The sequence below is a fragment of the Myotis yumanensis genome, unplaced genomic scaffold (genome assembly GCF_028538775.1).
Source record: "Myotis yumanensis isolate MYYU_CA2020_CCGP unplaced genomic scaffold, mMyoYum1.0.hap1 SCAF_9, whole genome shotgun sequence".
Taxonomy (NCBI): domain Eukaryota; kingdom Metazoa; phylum Chordata; class Mammalia; order Chiroptera; family Vespertilionidae; genus Myotis; species Myotis yumanensis.
Genome location: NW_027223760.1, coordinates 78,315,865 through 78,322,104, shown reverse-complemented (window position 1 = coordinate 78,322,104; position 6,240 = coordinate 78,315,865).

Sequence of the window (6,240 nt, the reverse complement as noted above, 5' to 3'; positions counted from 1 at the left end):
AAACATGACAGCTGTTCTCGAAGAGAATTACACAGAGAGTTCATAGAGAAGTACAGCAGAGAGTTACCTAATAGACCACATTAGTGCATATTTTGTGTGTATAATATATACATGTATATTAGATTATACTCTAATCTAATATACTAATGACAGAGGTCAAACTGAACTGCTAAGAGGAAGAAATGGGCTTCCTAACAAAAGCTATGTGAAATCAGCCATCGTTGACAAAGTATAAGCTCACCTACACACATACAACACACACCCATGTACAAGTGTGTGTACACACACACATACACACACACATCCTGCAGGGCTATACCTGACTGATGACAGACATCTCTGCATCTTGACTCCAAAAACCGAGGGCCCCTTGAATTTTTTTTTTTATTTTTATTTTTCGCTAAAAGTATTACAAAGGGTATTACATAAGTGTCCTTTTCCCTCCCCCCCCCGCCCTTGACAAGCCCCTGCTCTCCCTTACCCCCCAGTGTCTTATGTCCATTAGTTATGGTTATATGGGTGCATACAAGTCCTTCGGTTGATCTCTTACTCCCCTCCCTCCTGTCCCCCAACCCTCCCTGGCCTTCCCACTGCAGTCCGACAATCAGTTTGAGGCAGCTCTGCCACTGTATTTATTATTGTTCAAAAGTTTGTAATGGTCTTAATTATCCATGAAAGAGTGAGATCATGTGGTATTTTTCCTTCATTGACTGGCTTGTTTCACTTAGCATAATGCTCTCCAGTTCCATCCATGCTGTTGCAAATGGTAGGAGTTCCTTCTTTTTAACAGCAGCATAGTATTCCATCGTGTAGATGTACCACAGCTTTCTAATCCATTCATCTACTGATGGGCACTTAGGCTGTTTCCAGATCTTAGCTATGGTGAATTGTGCTGCTATGAACATCGGGGTGCATATATCCTTTCTGATTGGTGTTTCTGGTTTCTTGGGATATATTCCTAGAAGTGGGATCACAGGGTCAAATGGGAGTTCCATTTCCAATTTTTTGAGGAACCTCCATACTGCCTTCCATAGTGGCTGCATCAGTCTGCATTCCCACCAGCAGTGCACAAGTGTTCCTTTTTCTCCACAGGGCCCCTTGAATTTTTAATAAGACCACATTTAGGGGCTGAAGGGAGGGAGGTCACTAACATTTCTCTGGTGCCAGAGTCTCTGGTAGGCAATTCATTAACACTAAATCGTTTTCACTTTCTTGTACAAACAATGTTGATTCTCATCTCTGTCATTTTGCTCGTGCTGTCTTCTTGACATGGGCTATTCTTTTACTTCCTCTTCACTTGGGTAGCTCCTACCCTTCTTCTAAGATCTACCTCTCAAGTTTCAGATGTCACTGTCTCTAGAGCAATCCCTGACATGCTCCCACACCCCAGGGCTGGGCTAGTTTCCTCCTCTGTCCTTGCGTAATGCACCCTCTATCCCAGCACTCACCACTCACACCTCATAACCACTCCTGTGCTTCCCTGCCTGCTAAACTGCTTTCAAGGATTTGGAGCTTACTCATCACTGCATCACCAGCATAATGCCTGGCACTTGAGAGGAGTTTAAGGCACGTTTGTTAAATAAACAAAATGAATTAGCTCCTTCATTCACTTGATGTCACCAATAACTGGCATTAGTTGCCCTAGCTTATGAGAGAAGAGACTGAGTTTGCAAAATTGCTTAACTTGTCCAAGTTCCCGGAGTTCATAAGGAACTATAGGAGTCACACTCTGCAATAATTAAGAAGCCAATTATTCCTCATTTGCACCGGATTAAAAGATTGGAAACAAAGACGAAAATCACTAACTCTCTCGCATTATCACAAGCAGCATGGGCACTGGGTTAGACAGAGACCCACACAGTGAAGGGCCCACCGACCAGCAGGCTCTGTCTGCCTCATCACCGACTGTCCTCCCCGAAAGACTTGGTGTCGTTGGCTAACTTGATGTCGAAGGTCTAAGGCAACGAACCATAGGGTCAGTAGGCGGCATAAGCTCAAAATTCCATGAAAACCAAACCCAACTGTTGTAAAGAAGAAGAAAGGGGTGAGCTCAGTGTCTTTAGTGTCCAGGTATTCTCTGTACAGCCACAGAGAGCAAGTTCCATTCCCCACGTATTCTGATGTCTCGGTTAACCCCAGAGATTCGCGTTTCAAAATGATACAGAAAAGACACTTCTATCTCCTTACCCTTTCAAAAGTCATCCTCAAACAGTAAGTAGAATGAAAAACAGAAACACAAAGGAGACATCTAGAACCGTGTACTGTAATAGTCACCGGACGAGGATGCCCCAGCAGAGTGCAGGAGGGTTAGAACGAGGGCCTCTAGATGGCGCCACCGAGGAGAAGCAAGCTGAGTCCCTGAAACTCCAGATATGCTCAGGCATTGGAAACACCCAGAAAGTAGGTGGGAGGAGGACGCCTAAAACGGGGTGGGGGGGGGGGGGGGCAGCGGGGAGCTACTTGAGGTGTATGTTAGCGTCAGTTATAACTCCACGTTTCCTTCTTAATGCAACCCTCCCCCACAGAGAGAGGTGATATGGTCTCTCACGAAATGAACTAGAGAGGTTCCTGAAACAAGGACCCAGATATTCAGGAAAATATCACACTGAAAACTTAATCATTAAGTTAAAGTCTGAATACTGAACAATGATACCCCAGCCTCCCTTCCCCACCCACCTCTACACACCAGCAGCCAAGCTTCAAACTCACAGTCAGGAAACTGGAGGATTCTGCTAGGAGGCAGCACCTCAGAGGAAAGATCTATCGGATGCTGACATTTGAGTAGCAACTAGACCACAGCACAGCGGGGTCTTGCCATACCCACTCCAATCAGCTTTCTAGTAGCCCACTTCTTACATGTGAAGAGACAGCCAAGGTTTGCTAGGCATTTGAGGAAAGCTTCCAAGATAAACAATACTAAAACAAATAAACAACCCAAAAGGAACTTGGAGATAGCAGAGTTACTGCAGGGAGCAGTAGAGAATTGCAAAGAAAGCATGAAACAAGAACAAGTTGCTATGAAAGGTGAATTATCAGTGAAGGAAGAGTTCTTGAATATTTCAAAAGTATAGTAGCTAAATATTTTTAGTCAGCAAAAAGTTAAAATGTCAAGTCAAACAAATCTCCCCAAAAGTAGAATTAAAAAAAAAAAAAAAAGAAAGGATATGTAATAGAAAGGACAAGACGGGATAATTTACTCAGGAAGTCCAATTTCCCCAAAAAGTGGCAAAAAGAAAATTATCAAGAAGAAAAAGTCCCCAGTCTACATTGGAAGAGTCCACCAAATGCCCAGCACAACAAAAAATTTTTTTTAAATATGTTTTTTTTTAATTGATTTTAGAGACAGAGAGGAAGGGAGAGGGAGAAAGAGAGAAACATCAATGATGAGAGAGAATCATTGATAGGCTGATCCTGCACTCCCCACACTGGGGATGGAGCCTGCAACCCTAGCATGTGCCCTGACCTGGAATTGAACTGGAGGCCTTTTGGTGCATGGGACAAGGCTTAACCAACTGAGCCACACTGGCCAGGGCAATAAAAAGAAAAATGTTAGAAGGCCCACCAAAGCATATTTACTAGAGCACTAACAATAAAGAGAAGACCTTAGAAGCTTCCAGAAGAGAAAAAAAGTTATACACAAAGGAGTGGGGATCAGAATGACATCAGACTTCTCGCAACAATATTAGAGGCAACATGAGGCCTGAAAATGCTGAGTGAGAAAAAATTGTTGAGAATCACATCTTAGCAAACTATAAATCAAGTGCAAGGATAACATAAAAACAGCTTAAGACGTGCACAGTCTCAAGCTTACCCACGGGCTTTTTTCTCAAGCTTCTATCAGAGGATACATTTCACCAAAATGCGGAAGTAAACCCCAAAGAGACGGAGAAATGGGATCCGGAAAACAGATGCTACAACAGGCGAGAGGAAGGCGAGGGAATTCCCAGGATGACTGCAGGGCGATTGCCCAAAGGCAGTTCTCTTTGGAGCGGGAAATGAGATAGTTATTAACTATAGAAACAGCAAAAGGTTATAAAAAAAAAACAGGAAGAATCATGAGATAGAACTTGGCTCAGCTAGTGTATGTGTGTGTATATACCACTAAAGAAGAATATAACCCCAAATTCTGATATTATTGCACATGATACCAGGTGTCGCCGGAGTTCATGGTACAAGTCCTGGTCCCCATAAGCCAACAGCAGGGATGACCAGGGAGAGAATTCAGGGACCAGCCTGAAGCTGGTAAGCCTCTGGTTATACCTCCTGTAACCGGGTTACAAATATTCAAATTGACAAATAAATCAATGAGTTGTAGAATTGAATCAACTTCATATGTATTTGTCTTTTTGCCAAAGACAAGAGTTCCATGAACTATGCAAACATCAGACATGCTGAATAATAGGATAATTTGTAGAAACGATTCTCCAACAATCCTCAATTCTTAAAGTTATTTCAATTTGTTATACTTTTTTGGTTCTGTGTTGTTGGCCGGCTATCAAGTTTCTGGAGCCTCAAAAAAAAAAAAAAAAAAAAAAGAAGAGCTATGCTTTATTAACTGTCTGTCTTGATTCAGTCCCTTTACAAACATCTATTTTTGTCCTCACTCACCATGTTATGAGTAGGAAATTTTGACTACATACGAATTGTTTTAAAACAAATTGGTTGAAATAACAAATTGGCTAAATGATTAACTAGGTAAAAATGAATATTTCCAGACAATTTTTTGTTGTTGATACATATTAGTCATTTGAGTGTGTTATTAAGCAGTTTGGGTATTCTTTATGAGTTTTTATGCATTTCACAGACTTTTTTAAGTTGGAGAGCAACCCGGAATTGTACATGCGTTTTTGCATTTCTGTTGCACTTTCCACATCGTTGGTTTTCAAATTTTATATTTACTGTTAGCCGATTCTGCCCACTCTGGCAATATTCTCTGTGAGTTTTAAATGTTGATGTCCAGTTCTAAGTGAACTGATTGAAAGTAAAATGGTTCAGAAATTCTGGTTTCTCATCAGTAATTCACATATTGATGATGTCAATGTATCCTAAAATGGTCTCCTGATTTTCAATGAGAAGTTTTATTTTAATTAATTTTCCTTAGATATTTTCACACTTTCTAGGTACTTTGCTTCTGAAAAGATTTAAACACATTTTTGGCAGTCCTGCCCCCTTCCTCATTTTAGTAACTGAACTCACCATCCAGATGTACAGTGATGACCTTGAAAAAATGGTGCAACGATGTCCATTACAATGTTCAAATAGCAAGAAATAGTCTAGACAAATATCCCCCAGCTTTGTATCTCACATTCCATTGTTAAAATAACATATCAGTAACCTTCTCAATAAAACCTAGCAAAAACTGTACAAAAAAATAAAATATCTCTCTATATAAAAGGCTAATATGCTAAGTGCCTGACCAGCTGACTGGTTGCTATGATGTGCTCTGACCACCAGGTGGCAGATGCTCAATGCAGGAGCTGCTGTGACGTGCACTGGCCATTTACAGATAAATGGCACCACAGACCTGGCACCCACTAAGGAACACTCAGCTTCCCCCAAGTGGGACACAGGCCCTGCCACCACTCCAGAGCACCACCCCACCAAATCACAGCCAACGCTGCTGAGACCCTTGGCACAAAATGCAGCCCACAGCCCAGTCCAGCCTGGAAATTGTGGCTGTGGGCGCTGGGTAATGATGTCACATAGCAATGCTTGGCTTCCTCTCCCTAGCGACTAGCCTCCTTGGAGTTTCTTCAGCCCAGGAACCCAAGTTGCTTTATAGCCAGGTGCAAATATTACAGTAGAAGGCCTAGAATAGGCAGATAGGAGACTCAGTAGAATCCTATTTTCTTTTCCTTAGCCAGAAAACGAAGATCTAGAAAGTTTAGAAACTTGACCCAACTGAAAAGAAGTAAGAAATGATAGAATTTGAAAATGACTTCAGGTTTTCTCACTGCGCAGAATATAGTCAAACACGCTACAGTTAAATATTTTACCCTTTGTTCTCCCTGTGTGATCTACAATAATAATATGCTTTGTGTTGATATTTACTGCTGTGTTGCTGACAATTACCTAAAAGAGAAGTTGGGGTGCTTCACTGGACTGGAAAAAGTTCTCAGACATGGTTAGTAATATGTTGCTTTCTCTCAAGTTTGAAGAGTGTGTGGTTAAAGTTAAAGTTTTAAATACTTCATCACAAGGGAAATTAGTCAAGCACTCTGAAAGTATTTTTACTCTTAA